Source organism: Sarcophilus harrisii, chromosome 3 (genome assembly GCF_902635505.1).
Source record: "Sarcophilus harrisii chromosome 3, mSarHar1.11, whole genome shotgun sequence".
NCBI lineage: Eukaryota > Metazoa > Chordata > Mammalia > Dasyuromorphia > Dasyuridae > Sarcophilus > Sarcophilus harrisii.
This window is the reverse complement of record NC_045428.1, coordinates 56,367,366-56,387,934: the sequence shown is the minus strand read 5'-3', so window position 1 is coordinate 56,387,934 and position 20,569 is coordinate 56,367,366.

The window sequence follows — 20,569 nt, the reverse complement described above, 5'->3', positions numbered from 1 at the left end:
TCTGGAATGACTGGGTAACTACTTCTTTAGGTAAAAGTAGAACTGATGTAGGAAATGTAGACACCAGATGATGGTAAGCACCAAAAGTTGAGGTTTGGTCATGTGAAGAATTCACCGTGGCCATTTTCTTTGGCAAAAGGTAGATTTATTTAGAGAAGAGGGAGATAGACAAAATGAAGGGATACAATAGAAAATGGAATTGCAAACATGAAACAGAGTTGGGAGAGCATAGAAAGACAAGTTCCTCAATGGAACTCACAACTGCAGGCTAAATCCTGAAAGGGACACAGCACACACATCAAAAGAGTTAGCTAGCTCTAAAGAGGGGAGGTGGTGTTGAGAAGTGAATGGGACTAGGTTAAAATTTCTCAAAAAATCTATGAGATAGAGTGGGTCAGACCCAAGCCTAAGTTCCAGGAAGTCACTTGATCCATATTCTAAGAGGTTTGTAGGTAAGAAAGGTCAGACCCTAGGTCTTAGCTTCAGGAAATTACATGACCCACAGGAAGTAGACAGTATTACTGACTATTGATCAATGGTTACTTCCTTTTCAGTTCATGCAATGAACCCAAGTCTTTTGCTATTTAACCAAATTCATGATTTCCAGTTTTCTAGGCACAATGCTGGGAGATGGAAGCTGAGACTCTGGGTCTGATCAGATGGTGTGCTTGGACCTCTCTTTGCAAGAAGAGAATAAATGCTTCCTGTTTATATCTGAAGATGCCTCTGAGTAGTCAGTTTGGGTAAGGGAGTTTAGCACTCATCCTACAGGGTTTACAGAGCTTATTCTGGGATCTGTAACTTCCCAGAGAGATGACTGGGGTTCTGATTTAAGGCAGGCACCAGGCTGGGTTTTCTCTTATCATTCTTGAGCTCAGACCCTCAGCCTCCCTCTCTGTGAAGTATGGCCCGGAAAAGAGCCATTCAAATACAAACAGGAGCACTGAGTCTCTGAAGAAGCAGCCCAAGGGCAAGTGGCCGGTCATGTAATTTATGCACACATAATCCAGAGAGAAAGGGAAGAAGCAGTCCAGAGATAGGTTCTGCTCTCCCCAGGGCACTGCCTGTGTCCTTGGGCTACCGTAAGGCTGAAGGGGACCCTGGGATCATCAAGACTTTGCTGATCCAAGGTTAAGAGGTGCCGCCCAGTAAGCCTGAAGGAAATCCCGATAAATGGCATAGAGCCAGCGGCACTCTGGATGACTGCTAGTTTGGGGTGACTCCTTGGAGCTGGGAATCTGAGTTGAGAGGTCAGGCTTGTTATTACAGGATCTTAAGCCTGTAGAGATTGGATCTGCTCTTCCCAAAAGGAAATAGGGAAGGAGCAGTTGAAACCAAATCTTAGAAGCAAAAAATTCTAAAATATCACCAGAGTATGCATTTGATGAGATATTGGTGTCTTGGGTGTGGGGAAGGAATGGTCCTCTTCCATGTAATTTTTTTTTCTGTGTTTGTGTCTTTGTGCAGAATGTTTGAATCATGTCTATTCTGTGAGCTAGATTTTGTTTAAAAAAAAAAGCCTGACTTTTTCCTGTAGACTTCAGCTTTGGCCAAGCTGGGGGCTACTGAAAAAGTTAGCTAATTTTTGAGAGCAATGATTGGGGAGTTTGGCAATTGGTCATTTCAAGATTGCAAGAGTGCTTAGCATAAAGCAAATGCTGAATAAGTGTCAACTTCTTTATTGGATTTAATTGCTTCATTTTTGGAAACATACTTCATATGGGTTTTTAGATGTGACTAACATACAATATCAACATTGAGATAAATGAATTTTGTGTGTGTAAAATAATTTGGAAGCAAATTCCACTAAATTAAGGCCTCTATGAGGAGGAAAATGCATATAGTAAAGAGAGTCTCTTTCTCTTTCTTCCTTCTTCCTTCATTTCGTGACTGCAGCAGGGACACATGGAGAAAGGAATGAGAGAGAGAGAGAAAGAAAATATGTTTAATCAGTTCAGTGAAATTTGTTATTTGAGATATTTGAGTTGTTTGAGATCATATTAAATGGTATGTGCTAGAATTGTAAATTTGTTTACTTTAGGCATAAGATCTTAGAAATTTGTGTGCAAATATTGATACATTACTACTGGATTTAAATTTCTGTATTTGATTTGATTGTAAGTTTTAAAAAAATATGTTATTAAAACAAAGTTCTGATAGATGAAGTATGTTGCTTTCTAAAATGTAAATTGGGTAGTTTGTAAAAAAATGATGAGCTATGCTTTAAAATTTTGTCAACCCTGCTGGACATATGTATGAGTTTTATGAAATTTGGTCCAAAGTTATTTAGATATTAGCTATATTATAAATCTTAAAGTTTAAAAGAATAGGTGATTTTAAAAACAAGGGACAAGAAATATTGATTTGCTAAAGCAATTGATAGTTCGAATGGGACATCTAATTAGAATATCACAAAGTAAAGTATTGATTTTTTAAAAATAACTTTTTAATTGGTATGTACATTAAAATTAGAAATGGCCATAAATTACATGAGATTCCTATCCATTTTTGCGATAGGCTGTATTATGTTTATTTGGCTATCACATATGAAAATTGTGAAATTGCTAACTAAATTATTTGGGGTTGTTGTTGTAATATTGAAACTTAAAAATTGTTAGGTATTATGTGAGTTATGTAGACATCAGGTGATGATAGACACCTAAGTTGAGGTTTGGTCATGTGAGGAATTCGCCATTATCTTTGATAAAAGGTAGATTTATTATGGAAAGGGGCAAGTGTCTAGTGGAACTTGCCATTTTTCAAAGTAAAAGGACACCCCTTGAAGTTGGGGGAAACCTTAGCTGTCAGGCTAAATCCTGGGGGGAAGTTGACATTTTTAAAAAGTTAGCTATTAAGGAGAAGTGGGATTGGGAGGCATGGTAGAGTTGGAAGAGACCATGTGAAATGGGAGAAGGGGAAGGGGAAAGGGAAAGATCTGTGGGCTTGGAAGATTTAACTCACTCTCTTCTTTTCCGTCTCCTTTCCCCCCACTGGATGTCATTTCTTCTTAGAGGTGAGAGAACAAATTCCACTCACTGGAACTCACACTCTCCCCCCTTGCTGGTTAAATGAAATTACTTTAACATTAATTGCTTTTATTGTTTAAAGGAATAGCTTACATTTACATGGTATTAGTGATTGAATGTTTGTTTTATTTTTCAAATTTATGACTGCTTTAAGGCAAGGTCATTTTTGATGTTGTATCAAAGAAGCCACTAAGCAATGCAAGGATCTTTTAAGAGGCTTGTTAGAACTGCAAATCTGTATCCAACAAATTATTTGATATTTATTTAAGTGCATAATGGTATCCTTTTTAAATGAATATGGTAACAAATATGATCTGTAGATTTCTTGAAGTACCTAGAATTTTAATTTGATATCCCTGCACTAGTTCTGACTGTGTTTTGCAGGTGCATTTGATAAGTCATGCACAATGGTTTATAAGATTTGTTTGTTTGTTTGTTTTATAAAGACTTGAAGCCCCTGATTGGTGAAATTTGCTATTGAGATGAAATCTCTTGGGAGTAACTAATATTGTTTTGAGTCTGAATTTGTATATGATTGTCTAATGAATCATTACATCAGTAACCGTTTATTCCAGAGAAATGTCATAAATTACTCATAGGGATGTCCTTACAGGTGGATGTCTTATCTAGGCAAGAGCTGGGAGAACAACCATAGCCTCTCCTTAAATGGGATCCTTCAGACTCAGTTTCATAGTTCTGATTCTTTGCTTCCCACTTGATTATTCCTGAGTCTGGCTATGAGGTGGAATTGTTACTGCATGATTAGTTGTCAGAACTAAGGATGCTTTATTCTATCATGTATATACTCTCAAATTGAGGCCCTGAAGAATCAGTTTTGACTAATTATATTATATTATAATCATGTCCCTGTTTTTTCTTCTTACAGCAAATTTCTGTAATCAGAGCATGTGGTCAGCGAAAGATATAAGGCACAATATAGATCTGCAGCCCAGCCCTGGAGGCTTCCCTGGCTGCTGCTACAAAACCTTTAACTCTCTTGTTTCTTGGGGCTAGAGTTTCCTTATCTGAAGGCTCACTTTGCCTAAGTATTTGGGCCACCTCCCACCTCCCTTTTGCTCATTGGGAGAGGAAACAATCTTAGTTCTTTCCTGTTGTCTCAGCCTGATCAGGCTGAGATTTTTAGAACCCTGAAAGCTAAACTAATCTTTTACCTGGGACTTAGCCCTACCTAAAGCCTGTATACTGTACAATGTACAATGTACACTATACATTGATGGAAGGCAGGGTCAGGTCCTAGGGATCTCTGGAATTCTATCCTAGACCTTTTACTTACTTCTTGAAGAAACTTGATGTCTTTGGGGTGACCCCCTGCCTTAGAGGTACCTGCCACAGCCCTTCTAATTGAGGAAGCTCCTAAGCTCATCCTGGGCCAATCTTTAGAGATTCTGGCTCCCCACAAATGTTTCAGAATATTTTTGCTTCTATTAGAGCTTTAGAATTGGGGAAAGGCATGAGAGTGAACATCTATACTTACTCCAACATGTTTATGCCTGTCTCATGGGGCTATATGGAAAGAAAGGGGATCTTTGACAGCCAAACATTACCCCATTAAATATGCCGGGGAACAATTACTACAAGCTGTCCATGAACCTAGAGAGGTTTCTTTTATGTTTCATAAAGGAAGAGGAATTCATTTCAGACCAAGGGAAACAGGCTTGCAGATTCAGCTGACTGTGCTGTTGCCTGATTTTCCCTGACCATGGCACCTTTAATTCCCCAGCTCCTGACTCCTGCATTCTCTCATATAGTTCCCAAGCAAATAAATTCTGAAAGGACTGTTCAAAAGGCCTACACACATGCCTCCTTTCAGGGGCTTCAAACTGCTTTCAGTTTTGTTAACACCTGTACTAATTGGCCTTTCCTTGTAAGTCTAAGGGCTCTAGAGTTTTTGCTAACAGAAATCATACTCACTTAAGGCCACAGTGTTCCACCCATTGCCCCTACTCCTTTGAGGAAACAAAAGCAGGAATTTGGGGACAACATTGTTTGGTATTTATCTTAGTAAAAGCGGTTTGGATGAGAGGCATTCATGATAGCATCATTTTCCCTTTCCCCCAGTCTTTCTCTGAGTGGAGTTCCTGTCACTATTCCTAGAGATCTTCAAATTAACTCTACTTTTGTTTATTCTTTTTGTTTTGCTCATATTTAGTCCTTTCATTTTTAATCTATTTGTGAGAGTTGTTTTTTCCAGACTCCAAGCCGTGAAATTCTAACTACTTGTCTCCTACAAGTCATTTGTATCTCCCCTCCTCAGTCTGGATCCCACTATGCCCTTATCAGTCTGAAGCAGCTCTAGAAGATGAGACCTTCATTGCTTTGTCCCAAATGAATCTGGGTCTGTACTGCTTGAAGTGGGAAAGATGGGATAATGACCCTGAGGCACTGGGCCTCTACAGTGCTATAGTTCTATGGATAACTAGCTACAGATGCCAATCTGTAGCTGTGATGAGAGGGTTTTCAAGACAAATAGTGGAAGTTGATGGAAGCAGAATGTCTGATTTCTGCTCATTGCTTAAGCAGCAATATTCTATCACCCACTTGCTTATGCGCTTAATCACTAGAATAGTTCAAGATTTCCTAGCTAAAATGGCTCCTGAAAACATCTACTGATGTGCAGGTGTCTGTTCTAAATGGTAGAGGGTGGGATACAGTTGATACTGAAGAGAAGGATGAGCCTAAAGATCTAGATAACAAGGATGTGAAAGAAATGTATCAGGATTGGTGTGAGAAATCTTCAAACATATGAAACAGAGGAGGGACTGAATGGTACCTAGTGAAGATTTCCCAAAGTCTGTGAGATGGAGTGTATCTGAAGATGTTTGTGAGTAGTCAGTTTGCATAAAGGTGTCTAGCAACCATCCCACACAGAAGCATAGTGAAGGTAGGAGAGATACCATGTGACATGGGAGAAAGGAAAGGAGAAAAACAGTGTGAGACAGAGTACTGTGGTAGGGTGACACAAATGGAGGGCAGCAGTCATGGGATAACCAATAAGGAGATTCCATAGGGAACATTTAATTTCAGGTACATGACTGGGATTTCTGACAGGACATGGGAAAGCGAAACTGTCAAGACCCCTACAGAGGATGGATCTCAGAGGTTTGACATAACTTGGTTTTCTGACTAGAATATCTCCCTAGAGGGTGACACTATGGAGCTAAACTGATCTCTCTCAGTACCTTCCCCTTGCCTACCTTAGGGATTAATTTTTATCAAATCCTCTTCTAACTACACCCAATTCTGAAGACCTCACTAGAACTAAATGGTGTCCTTCCTAATCAGAGTTACAGGGATGTGGTGCTTCTATGATAGAGAACTATCTTGATTTCTAAAAAGTCATGTGATATATTTGAACTTCCTTGTTGTTTTTCAGTTGTGTTCAACTCTTGATCCCATTAGGGATTTTCTTGGCAGAGATACTGCAGTGGTTTACCATTTCATTCTCCAGAGCATTTTATAGATGAGTGCTGTACAATATCACTCGCCTCACTTTCCCCTCCAGAGATATGAGTCCAATAGAAAGATATAGATCAAGACAACTGGAGATGGCCTTGGATGAAATGGGAAACCTTAGTCTTTTTAAGCTAATATCTTCAACAGGTCTCAGTTTAACTGAGGGTACATTCATTCAGTGATTGACTAAATAATAGTTGAGGCAAAGAATCTCCTCTTTCACTTACTCCAAAAAATCTAAATGAATGAAGCAGAAAGGACTGTTACTTACATTCAATCTGTCCATCAGGACCCAAACAATGACCAAGTGGGATATGACATAATCTATCACAGACATCTGAAACAGAATTCATCAGATTTTCTCTAAATTTACAGCCTTTCTCTATATTCCCTAATTTTGCTGAGCACTCTCATATTCTTCCAATCACTCAGTTTTTCCCCCTCAATATTATTTTGTTTTTCCAAATATATATCACAAAAGTTTTTAACTTTCATTTTTATAAAATTTTGTGTTCCATATTTTTTTCTCTGTCGCTCCTTTATCTTTTCCCTCCCCAAGAAAACTAGCAATCTGATATAGGCTATATAAGAACAATCATTTTAAACATATATTGATATTTGTCATGCTATGCAAGAAAAATTAGAACAAAAGGGGAAAAGAAACCAAGAAAGAGAAAGCAAGCAAACAAACAAACAAATGAAAATACTATGCTTCCAACCACATTCAGTCTCCCTAGTTCTCTCTTTGGATGTGGATGACATTTCCAATCATTCAATTTCACAACCTCCAAGTCAATGCTGACTTTTCATTCTCCTTCACTGTTCATATCCAGATAGTTGCTAAGTCTTATTGAGTCCAGCTGCACAGCATCTATTACTTCCATTCACTTCTTTCCACTCACGTAGACACTACTGACACTATTCTCATTTATGACCTCCTCACCTCTTATCTGAGTTTTCACAATAGTCTGTAATTGGTCTCCTTGCTTCCAGTCACTCCCTTCTCCAATTCATCTTCCTCAAAGCTGTGAAATTAATATTCCTAGAGCACAGGCCTGACAATGTGCCTTCCTCATCCAAGATGTTTCAGTGGTTCTCTTTTTCTCTAGGATAAAATATAAATTTCTCTGGTATTTAAAGCCCTTCACAATCTGCTCCAACCCATATATCTAGATCATTTTTTCTTTATTCTCACTCAAATACTACAATTTAACAAAACTAAACTCCTTGAAATTTGCTTAATCTCAGTAATCTTCATTTTCCAAAAGTTGCATTGCTTTGGATTGGACTCCATCCTGACTTGAGGAAACCTCATCACCAAAAAAATCTTTATTCTTCCAGCCTACATCAGCCTTATTATACAGAAGTACTCTGAATATAGTCTGCTTCTTGGATTGGTGCACTGGGGAATGGAACAAAGAAGTTTTCTGAAAGGCTCCATTTTAAGAGGGTTTCCAGGATAGCTATATCTCTACTTCCCATCACCTGGACCCCTTTGAAATGGAATCTATCATATCTGTGTGCCAAGTACATCCCTCATTCCTCATCTATCCCTTATCCCCTGCTTTCCAGTTTCCTTTTCTATGTTTTCTTCTCCCATTAGAGTATAAGTTTCTTGAAGAATGGGGAATGTCTTTATTTTTCAAATATTTATCCTTAGAACTTAATGCAGTGCCTGACACATAATAGATCAATAATAAATAGTTAATGACTGAATGATTTACTGACTCAGTAGCCTCAAAGACAAAATGGGAATCAGAATACCAACATTAACTATCTCATAGGATTGTTATGAAGGATGCACTTTATAAACCTGCAGTTACTATGTAAATGTTCATTATCTTTGCCTTTTCCAAGTTTTCCATTCATCTACACGAAGATAACCTTTCCCTTGTTATCCTCTTTCTTTCCATAGTCAAAAGCTTGCCTACATGTTATTTCCAGCCTTGACAAATTCCAAGAACAAGAAGATTACACAAATCTATAGTTTTATTTTAACTTAAGCAAAAACAAGGGTGAAAGCATCAAAGATCAAAGGAAATCAAATTGAAATACAGCTTTAGGATACTTATTTAACTTAATGAAATGTAAATCTGGTAGAATTTTCAAGCCTGTTCCAGTTTAGGGCTATAGTTAAATTTGACAGTCCTTTTATCTACCTTTGGGCTGTCAAATATTTAAATCATTCTTTAAAAAATCTTAAATGTATCCAACTTTTAAGCCTGCATCTTAGCATCATTGCTAAAACATGCAGGGTTTTGGGGCCCAATTCTAGGACTTAAAAGGGCTTGGCAGAAGATTTAGATAAGCCAGTCAGTGATGAAATGAATGGGTCCTTCTATTTGATGCATTTCAAGAAAGGACATGTCATTTAACTAAAGATTCTACTGGGTTATGAGCATGGAGAAGAAATAGAAGCAACAAAGGAAAGATCTAGACAAATATTCAATCCCTAAGCCAGGGAAGCAGCTGAAATCCTCAAACTTGTATAGAACCTGCACACAAATCAGGACATTAAATTATCTTTTCAAAGCAGGGAAGGAAATGCTAGGAAAGGGATAAAACCAGGGATATTGTCAGAAAGCTTAGTCCATAGATACTTTTAAGCTCAGGCAAATGAAGGAAGTCTAGAATATTTCGAGACAAATCAATCCCAGGACTTGGTACAACGTTACATCATGCTTTCAGCAGTCTAAAGAATGGAATTTGAGAGGCTGTTTTCATTACAGGAATCAATGACTCTATCCCATAGCATCAGACTTTTTTTTATAGGAAGGGCAAGGTTCTCATTTAGGTGATTCTGGTTGCTTTTTGCCTTCTCAAATCATAGAGAAGGAGAATCCAAGACACTGAGAAACTGGAAGTTTATATTTTAGCCATGAAATTTCAAATTTGAGATGTCCCAGAAAAGAAGCAGGACAGTAATGAAGTAACAGGCAAAAATGGGGGACATCAGTAATATAGAGAACTTGTCAGAGAAAAAAATACTATTTTATTTTTCTAGATTACAACAAAAGAATCTTAGATACCCAAACATATAGCTAAATAAGAACCTTTTTTAATCTAAATGGAAAACATTAAGTCTTTGGAACAAAATACATTTGATTGTACATTAGATGGTGGTGTCAAATATCCAGATGTTTTGTACATATAAAATATTGAAATTGATTTCAGCTTTCATTTTTCATTTTGATGTTTTATCATTATGTAGACAAAGCATTAGTTAAATTAAAATTGAAAAGGAAAATTCATTATTCTCCCATAATGAGAAACATAGGGATTCTGCTACCTTAACAATCTAAAGAAGCATAGTTAGGAAAGAATAGACATTGTTTCAAGTCCATATCTTTGAAATAACAGATGCTAATCCTGACTCTTCAAAGCTCCCATGCAGATCTGGAAAACCTGGGCATGTTTTAATTGGATGCATAGTCAATGATCTTTATAAAATGATATTTAACCTCTGATTGATGAATTTTTGTTTCACCTTCTTTAGAGCACCAATGTTCTTTTTAACAATATAATCTGTTTTCAATTCCTTTAGTTGAAATAGATAGTCCCATTAATCTTCTAGTTAAAAATTAAAAGTAGAATCAGGAATCCAGATTTTACCATTTTGAAATATAGATGCTAATCAACAAAACTTAATTAAACATCTGTGGCATCAAATTAAAAGAAAAAGGAGATAAAGAGTAAGGGACATTCCCTTTAAAGCTTGGATTTAAAATATTCTAGTAGACTTCAGGGTCTTATCCACTCAAGGTATAGGATACTCTGAGGATTTGAATGCCTTTGACTCTAAACCCAGTTATCAAGCATAAAATGGAATTTGATTCCCTCAGGATGTTAAAAAAAAAGTTGTGAAGTCTGAAAAAAATAATATTAATAGCTCAGATTCATGTAGCACTTCAAGGTTTGCAAAGTACTTGACATAGATTACTCAATTGATTCCCCATGGCAACCTTGTGAGGTAGGTGTTAATATTTCTGTATTACAGTTAAGAAAACTGAGGCTTAGTGAAATTAATGAATTGGCTCAGCTTCATACATCTAGTAAGAAAGTTTCTAAAGAGGGAGTCTTTCTGACTCCAAGAGCTCTTTCCACTCTACAAACCTATTTCACCCAAATGAAATTTAAAAGATTGATTGGGGTGGGGGTGGTAGTAGTATTGGTAAGATGGATAACTGTGACTAATTTCAGTTATTTTCTCTAACACCTGGAATTCATTTTATATCAAAAGTTTCAACAGCTCTGTTTTGTGAGAAAGTGGGTTTCAAAGTTTCAACAAGATAGGTTCTTGCCTTCATGGAGCATACATTCCAGTGTATGGATAGTTTGTTGACCCAGAAAGATAAATTATGTAATTGTTAAGTGGCTTAGTGAGCTGGATGCAAAGTATAGTGCAAGTCTGAATGGAGAAGATCTATTTTGAAATAACATTTAAATTGAGTTTTAGAGAGATGCAATATACAAAGAAAGTAAAGATAGTCCAGATATGGTAAGTAGTGTAAAAATTTGGGATATTGGAGAACACTGCACATTTGTTCTCTTGCTATTTTTGCTCCATTCCTTTTTACCTGCTATTGAGTCTTCAGCTTCCACTCTGCTCTCTGTACTTCTTCATAACTGTTGAAAAAAGCACGGGTTTTCTACAAAATTACTAGGTGGCTCCTACTGAGACATCTTTATATTTTGCTGATTCCTGTTTATTTGTACTTTCTCTTACCTTGACTATGTGTGGGAACAGTTATCATATCAACACTACCTAGAAAAGCTCAGTCAGTTTTCCTATGAATCCATTAATATCACTATGACTTTCTTATCCAAAACTTTTCTCCTTATCCATAACTTCCTTATATATATTATTTTCCTTTTTTAAGAATGTAAGTTCTTTTTTATTTATATGTCTATCAGTAGTTAACAAAAATTGATTAAATGCTTATGTGTTAAGAATTGTGCTGAACTGTGAATGTAATGGAAGGCAAAATAAGCAAACAAAATATAGGTAGAATAGCAAGTACTTTTTTCTTCCTTTTATATATTTAGGCTAAAGCTAGATGATGTAATGGCTAGACTACAAGGCATGGAATGAGGAAGACTCCCCTTCATGAGTTCAAATCCAATCTCAGACACTTACTAGCTGTGTGACTCTGGACAAGTCACTTAATCATGATTGTCTTTGTTTCATGTCTGTTAAAAAATGTTTGGAAAGCTCTTTTATTTTTTGCTAAGAAAATCTCAAATTGGCTCATGAAGAGTCAGACATGACTGAAAAATGGCTCAATTATAGCAATAAAAAGAATAGTCTACTATGCTGAGTGAAGCAAGCAGAACCAGGAAAACATTGTACAGAGCAACAGCAAGATAGTTGATCAACTATTATAGATTTAGCTCTGGTCAGCAATTCAGTGATCCAAAGCAATTTCAATGAACTTTGAATGGAAAATGTCATCTGCATCCAGAGAGAAAACTATGGAGACTGAATGTAGATCAAAGCACACTATTTTTACCTTTTATTCCTTCTATTTCTTTTTCTTTCTCATGGTTTTCCCCTTTTGTTCTATTTTTTTTCTCCCAAAATGTTTCATATGGAAATATATAAAAAAAAATGAATGCTCATGAATAACCTAAAAAGATTAATTAATCAAAAAAAGAGAATAATCTAGTTTGACTGGATCAAAGAATATATAGAAAAGAATAATCTAATATGAGTTTGGGAAAGTTGTGTGGCCTCAAATCATGGATGGTCTTGCATGATAGGGAACTTCAAACTTTTTCTAGACAGTAAATAGACACCTAAGATCATTGAGCAAAAGAAATGAGAAAAACCCAGAGGAATACAGGAAAAATATTTTCAAACAACATCATGAAATATAGGTTATAGAATGGAAGTATAGAATACTTCTAGATATAGAATGGAAGGAAGAATCCCCACTGAAAGTTTATTGGAATATACTAGCTGTGTGACTCTGGGCAAGTCATTTAACCTCAATAATCTCCAAGGGAAAGGTTATTGGAATAATTTAGGCAGGTGGAAATGAAGGTCTGTAATAGGGTATAATTAGACAAAGAGGAAGGAATATGTGATATATCACTCTGAGCACTGACTGAACATGAGTAATAGGAAGAGGGAAGTATCTAAACAATATTTATGGAAGAAAATGTAAATGATAATGCCATATATAGAAATAATGAAATCATAAAGGATATACTTTTGAAAAGATAATTAGCTTTTTGTGGAATATACTGAGTACTAAGTGCTACTGAGGGTATGTATGTGACATAGTTGGAGATGTAGTGTTGGAACTCAAAGGACAAGTCAATACAAGAGGTAGAGAAATCTTGGAGTCACGTGCTTAGAGGTAGTACTTGAAAGCTCATGGAAGTAAATGAGATAGGCATACAGAATGTGGAGAGAGAAAAGGGGAATACTTATGTTAAAGATCCAAGAAGATGAGAAAAAGTATAAGTGAAAGAAGTGGTTGGAGAAGTAGGAAAATCAGAAAAATATGCTATCTGGGTAGCCAAAGAAGGAGAGAGTATTTAGAGGTTCATAATGTCAAAAGATTCAGAGAAGTTAAGGAAGATATGTAATGGTGGGAGAAAGAGGGACAGTAGGAAAAGATAACTTTTGGGTTTGGTAATTATCAGTTTGAGAATGCAGGTTGAATAAAAATCCGGGGCATTCTCTGTGTAGTGGGGATAGAGGATAGGTATTGAAGCTGCAATGAGAATAATTATATTATGTGATTAAAAAGAATAAAACTTCTATCATCCCTTGAATATGACTTTGGATTCTGAACGAGATGAGGTTAGATCTTTCAAGACAGTTGTGAAAATCGAGTAAGGCTTCATCTACTTTAGAGTTTGAGTCGGCCTGAAGGATTTGGAAGATTGAATCAAGGGCATACTTAAGTCCCCTTCCTGCTGTTCTCCCATGACATCGTTTTCTCCCTATTTCTGTCAAATATGGGCAACTATGTACTTATTGGTCAAGTTCAATTTCTTGGGTAGTACCTGCGCTTAGAATGTAAGATCCTCAGCCAATGAGGACGCCCTTCTTGTGAGAATGTATAATAAACTTTGCTTTGCTTCTAGAGATCTCTCCAGCTTTTTTTTTTTTAATTAAATGGTGACTTCTCACCATTTCTGAACCACACAATTCTATTCTTTTTGCCTTTACTCAGGCCCCTTCCTCTGACTGGAACATCATCTTCCCTCATCTTGGATGATCCAAATAGTGGCAGTCTTTGGAGGCTTTTCTTGATGATTGCAGACATGACTATTAGCTCTGTTTCTTTGGAACCCCTGAAGTGTTTGTCTTTACATCAATGTAAAGGTCTTTCTCATATATCACCTCATGTTTTCTCCATTTAAGTTCGTGTCTTCTCTGCATGTCTTATCTAATCTACAAGAGTATAAACTCTCAGAGCTCTGGCAGGACCCATGTTTTGTATAACTTGGTACTTTATAGGAAATCAAAGGATGAATCTAAGGGGAGGCAGATTAGAAGGAAACTCCATCTTGCTGGTTTCTTAGAAGGCTTTTGAAGTTGTTCAATTCTCCAGGTTTCTCTGTCTTTTTTTTTTTTAAGCTTTTGCTTAAAAACACATCCATGGATAATTTTTCAACATTGATCATTTTATAGCCTTGTGTTTCAGATTTTCCCCTCCTTCTCCCTACCTCCTCCCCTAGATGGTAAGGAATCCAATATATGTTATACATGTTAAAATATATGTTAAATCCAACATATGTAAACATATTTATACAATTCTCTTGCTGCACAAGAAAAATCTGATCAAAAAAGAAAGAATGGGTAACAAAACAAAATGCAAGTGAACAACAAAAACAGTGAGAATGTTATATTGTGATCCACATTCAGTTCCCACAATCCTCTCTCTGGGTATAGATGGCTTTCTTCATAACAAGATCATTGAAACTAGCATCAATCATCTCATTGTTGGAAAGAGTCATATGCATCAGAATTGATTGTCCTGTAATATTGATGTTGCTATGTACAGTGATCTCCTGATTCTGCTCATTTCACTTAGCATCAGTTCATGTAAGTCTCTGCAGGATTCTCTAAAATCATCTTATCATTTCTTATAAAACAATAATATGAAATGCCTTTCTTTGTGTCTAAAAAGGTCATCTAGAATTCCACTTCTGAGATCTCAGTCAGCTACATACATGGCCCTAGGCATATATCCCATCCTGTTGTTGAAACACATTCAGATCCCATAACTATTCACTTTAACTCCACTTGTTTTCAGTCCTGTCTTCTTCCTACTCCTTCCATTGCACCATTGCTTTCATTACTATCCAACATATATTTCACAGAACTGCCAAACGGATTTTCCAATACTACAAGTCTGATCATGTCATTTACAAACTTTCAGTGGTTCTCTATTGCCTCTAGGATAAAATATGAAGTCTTTAATTTAGCATCTAAATCCCACCCTATCTGACTCCAGGGTACTTTTCACAAGCTCTTCATACACTTTATATTTTAATCAAATTGGAATAACCTGAGATCATACACTCCTATATTTTTACACACATTGCCCCTCCTATATACCTGAAATGCTCTCTTTCCTCACTTTTGTCTCTTAGAATATGTAACTTCCTTTAAGTCTAAATCTAAAACGTCCTTATATGTTCTAGCTCTCCTAAGCAAACATTTTTGCTACCTCTATTTGTTAGCATTTTCTCTATTCTCAAATTATCATATATATGCTTATTTGAATCACATGGTATCTAAAAACTTAAGTTGTTATCTGGAGCTCCAAGGTTAATGGGGGCCTTGGCTGTTATAAATAAATGACTAAACAGATTCCCGGGATGATTAGCATTATTGAGGCTCCCAGGTCCTCCTTTTCATCAGGAAAGTCTGTTTTCCTAAAAAGAATCAAACAAGTTTTCCTTTAAATTTATTTCAAGGATTATTATCTCTTAGAATATAATATATTCTAATGGAAAACAGAATATTAAAATCTATTAGATTTGAATTTTTTGGGAAAAAGGGCTATTGTGTATTTGACTTGTATATTGCTATCCCCTTGCCCAAGATCTAACTTTGTGCTTCAAAAATAGAAAAATTTTAATATATACTTGATGATTGACCTGTGTTTTCATTTCATCTAAGTGGAGAGTTTCTGGAATGTAAGCTATCTCCCATGAAGTCAAATATCTCTTCCATGACTTAGTGGATAAGTTCTGGGTAGTTGCTTGAGGCACAAAGAAGTTAAGTGTTTAAGTGACTTTCATGAAGCTAGCAAATGTCAGAGATAGGATTTGATCACAGTCTCCAGCCTCCAAACTCAGCACTTTTATCTACAATTCAGATGCAGCCTCAGGCAGAGTTAACAGAATGAATTTTAGCCTTGACTTTTATAGTGTTTGTATCCCCTGCTATAGGTAAATAATTATTTAAGAATGAACATTTGTTTCGAATAGGCCACAGTTAAACTGTTTGAGGAAAGAAACCAAAAAGGTCTACAGGTACACTTCAGAGATATTGAGGACCACCTCAATAAATTGAACATTGCAAGAATACAATTTTTGCGGGGTTTCCTTAAGGAAAACAAAAGTTGCGCTTATATCTTTACTATAATCTATTAAGTTTCCAATGGCATTATGTCCAAAAATAATGTGTAAACCATAATAAAAAATATTCTATTGCTAAAGTGAGACTTCAGTGAGTAGCATTCTTTTTGTTGATGAAGGATCATACCTTGATGGTGATGGCTGCTACCTGGGGTGGTAGTTACTGAAGGTTAAATTCTTAAAATTTCTTAAAATAAGACATTAATGAAGTTTGTTGCAATGACTATCATTTAATTTCAAATCTGATAGATTTTAATATTCTGTTTTCTATTAGAATATATTATATTCTAAGAAATAATAATCCTTGAAATAAATTTAAAGGAAAACTTGTTTGATTCTTTTTAAGAAAACAGACTTTCCTGATGAAAAGGAGAACCTGGGCACCTTAATAATGCTAATCATCCCGGGAATCTGTTTAGTCATTTATTTATAGCAGCCAAGGCCCCCATTACCCTTGGGGCTCCAGAAAACAACTTGAGTTTTTAGATACCATGTGATTTAAATAAATGTGATGCTGATTGATACTATTTTACCCAGAGTAGGGAAGCAGATGAACAGGAGAGAATCAGGTTGGATGGAGCAGTCAGAACACATACAACATTTACTGATTAAATCTGTAGTCTCATAGAGGCACAATTTGTAGCTTCCCAAAACAATTATAAAAATAACATTATGGATAACTGATCACAGATCAGCACAATCAATATAATAATGATGAAAAAATTTAAATATTGTGAGAATTACCAAAATTTTTCATAGGGACATAATGTAAACACATGCTATTGGAAAAATGGTGTCTATACATGCTAAACATAGAGTTGCCACAAATCTTCAATTTGTAAAAGAACAAACAAAACATAATACCTGCAAAATGCAATAAAGTGAAATTCAAGAAAATGACATATACCTAGATAGAAATGGTATATAACAGAGAGTGTTGATTTCTGAAGTCTAAGCTTCCATCTTGGTTCTTACTTAATAGCTCCAACTGAACTATTTATGGAACTGCATCAAGCTCCCCCCCTTTTTTTTGTTTGTTTTGTTTTTTTCTTTTATAATATATAGATAATACATTTACTACCTAACTCATAAGTAGCTTGTGAGGAAAGCATTTTTATAAAGCTTATCAGTAAGAAAAAAAGTGAAATCTTGCTATTATTATTATGGATTTCCAAAGTACTCTCTGAAGGTTCCCTATAGATTTCTTGACTTTCTTGATTCATCAAAAAGTTGTAATAATATTTATTCTGAATTAAAATCTTGTATATTTGGTTGGTAAATCTTTCAAAGATATTTCCTGGCATATAAGAAAACTGACCTTTATGAAACAAACCTCTGTACTAAGAAGCTGCTGTATAACTGGAAGCTTGTAGTCATAAAAGCTGCCATTTAAATATCTATGGAAAAAGGTCAAACAGTTATCATAATTCAGATAATGGAGATAGAAATTTTAAAAAAAATTCTCTTGTTTTCCATATATTTCCCTTCTTATAAGACAATGTACATGTTTGCAAAGCATTTGATTTTATATTTTGATTTATATTAATTTTTTGAAAAGTAATAGTTTGTATATCATTTCCCAAGTATTTCTCTGTGGATGCAGAAGCCAGATGGCCAGACAGATGGAGCCTGGAAAAGATTGGTTAAAATGTCACAGATACATCCATCACTTAAACACTCAATAGGAAATTTGAATACAAGTAAAGATCTGAAATTCAGCAGACTGTGGAGGGCATTCAGCTGAAAAGTTCATATGCAAAAACATAGTATATTATGACTTCTTAAAGCATCTTTCTTAGAGTATAGTGCTTTTTCATTATTCTTTCAGTTTGCATATCTTTGAAAATTCTGCCAAATCTTGATGGTAAGCCAACTTAGCTCAAATGTTGCATTCCTTCTCAGTTTAGATAATAGATGTCATAACTAGAAAAAAAAGGAGTGGAGTAGACTCCTTTCTTTACAGAGAAATGGAAAAGTCTTTAATTTGAAGTAGACTTTTTTAAAAAAGCAAAAGATCATTTGCTAGAGAGACAAAGGATAGTCAATCTTATCTAACGTAGCCAAATTTGTGCATAACCTCTCACCACCACAAAATATCAGAACTACAACCGTCTTTAAAGACCATCTACTCCAACCACAATCTCTTCATTTTATGAATTAATCCTAAAAGTCTGATTTGACTAAAACCATAGAGTAAGTTATTAACAAAACTAGGATATGAAGTTCTGCCATCAAATAGAATGTTCTGTACTATATATTAGATTTCTTCTTCTAGATATGCTTAGTGTAACTTCATGTCAATGAATTATCCTTTTGAAATCTTTCCCCTTTCAAAAGGAATCCATCTATACTGATTTTTGGTTATGATGATTGACTACTGATTGATGACTGGGTCATCATTAGCATGAATGGTAAAGGGAAATTTGAATTTTTTACTGTGTGTCCCCACCCAAGAATGTAAGTAGTGCCTGATTGAACAGGGAACTGATTGAACAAGAGCTTGATTGAATTGGTACCTCATTGTCATTTTGTCTGATTGAAAATGGCCCTATTGTCAGTCCGTGCTCACAAAGAAGCACCCCATGGTCACTTTCATAATATGTAGATAAATAGAAAAAAGGGCTAAGAAAGAATATGGGCATTTCATGAAGCAAGGATAGAAAGCAAAATAGGATATCATTTGGGGTTAATAAGAATAAGGGACAAAAGGAATGAAATCTGAGTTCTCTATTCTATGGCACTGTGTGTGTGTGTATGTGTGTGTGTGTGTGTGTGTCTGTATGTTTTATTGAAGTCATTGTCCATTGGTTTAGAAATTCTAAAAAATAAACAAAAACAACCATTTATCAAATATCTACTATGTGTAAGTCAGTGTTGAGAGAAATGCAAAGTTTTAATAGGGAATTATCCCAACCTTCTTAAAATGGAGTGGTATGGGACATGCACAGATAATCAAAATGTAAAATAATTTAATTCCAAGAAATATCCATTTAAGTTCAATTATATCTCATAATGACATGAAGATGAGCCTTGGTCTTCAAAGGCAATGCCAAGAGAATTGCAAACTCTCATGATGAAGCTGGAAAGACTGAGCATGGGCTCAATGAGGAATGGACCCATATGAGTTTGGAGAAGCTTGTTATTATTTTGATAAGACAATGATGAAATTTTAAGAGAAATATTCTGTCAGAAATATTCAAAGACCAACTTCCAAGGCTATAGATGTTAACATACACACCATTCTTCCAGGTCCATAATGTTGATGTAATCTTCACTTTTACCCATCCCTTTTATCCAATCTATTGCTGTCTCTATCTTGCTGTCTCTAGAGCCACATCATCTCTCTCATCCACCCCCTTCTCTCAACACACATAGCTACCACCTTAATTAAAGTTTTCATCTACCTCTTTCTTGTGCTATAGCAATGGCTTCCTTATTGATCTCCAGGCTCAAATCATTCCCCACTCCAATCTATCCTTCTCACAGCTGCCAAAAAGATTGTCTTTAAGCACAGTTCTAATTCACTGACTTCCAGGGTCTCCTTTTCACCTCTAGGATCAAAAATAAACTCTTTTGGCTTTTAAAGCTCTTAACAACCTGGCCTTATCCTAGCTTCATTACATATTATTCTTCTTTCCTCACTCTTTGGTCCAGAGCAATTACCCTTCCCTCTGTTCTCACACTTCAGCTTCTTCCTCTAGCTTATCTGTCTTCAAAGTCTGGAATATTCTTTCTCTCCATCTTTGACTTATAAAACTCCTCGCTTCTTCAAGATACAATTCAAATATTATCTTTTACTCAAATACTTTCTTTATCACCACAACTTTCTTTAACACCCCTCCCTTACTACCTTGTACTTAACAAACTTGTATTCATTTTGTATTTATTCAGTACACACACACACACACACACACACAGAGTGACATATATACATGTACATTGTTGACTCCTCCAATAGAATGTAAGTTCCTTGAGGGCAGGGTTATTTTATTTTTTTTCCTTTACATCTTCAGAATCTAGAACAGTAACTGAAGCAAAATAGGTGCATATGTGCTTGTGGCTGGATTGATCAGTATAGGGAGAAATTATATCAACAAAATCACATATTCATGAAATATTGAAATAAATATTGAAACTGTGATCAAAGTGTCAAGATGTGAAAGTAGACCCTCATTAAATTACATAAGATCAAGGAAGATTTCATGGAGGAAATATAATATAGGGTTGATTTAAAACCATGTAGGAGAATTCAACAGGCAGAAGGAAAGACTTAAAGGGGATTTATCAACTGGATTTTATTTCTGGCTCTGTCATTTCATATCCATGGGACCTTAGGGAAATTATGTAATGCCTCTGAGCTATGGTTTCTCTTTGGAATGTTGGTAAGATATGTCTTACAAGATGGTTGTGAGACATGAGAAAAGCTAAAATAACCAAGTAACATTCAGTGATTTTAATAGTAT